A 615-nucleotide genomic window follows, 5' to 3' on the forward strand; every position below is an offset into this window, starting at 1 on the left:
GCTGCCCCGCGCCCGGCAGGGAGGAGCCGCCCGCCGCGCCCCGCCCCGCCGGTCCGAGCCGCCCCGCCCCGGCAGATGCCTCGTCCAGACGGCCAGACGTGATCCTTGTCCTGCGCGCCGGGGCCGCGACTACGGGCGTCTCCCAGCGCTGCCTGCACCGAGCCTGTCACACATACAGACCCAGAAATCAGGCCTGGTCTCTGGCACACATGTAGACCTAGCCCGGGATACGCATTTAGACCTAGAAATACACACACGCGTATACACACGTCTGAGTGTATACACACCCCCACATAACTATGTGTGAATACATATACGTATAGACACATGCATGCATACACACTGTACACACACGTTATGCATATACACATACATGTGCACGCATACATGGGCACTGTACATACATGTATACACAAGTAGGCATGTATGTACACACATATACAACTATGCATATATACACATGCACGTATGCACATATACACACACACACACAAATATATGCATTTATCCACACACCCCTATACATACATACGCGCGCACATACACATTTATAGATATATCTATTTATATCTCCAGCCACTGCTGCTCTAAGAGGCTCTGTTCTGCCCCACAACC

This window comes from Gavialis gangeticus, unplaced genomic scaffold (genome assembly GCF_001723915.1).
Source record: "Gavialis gangeticus isolate Ggan-Ray unplaced genomic scaffold, GavGan_comp1, whole genome shotgun sequence".
Lineage (NCBI taxonomy): Eukaryota > Metazoa > Chordata > Crocodylia > Gavialidae > Gavialis > Gavialis gangeticus.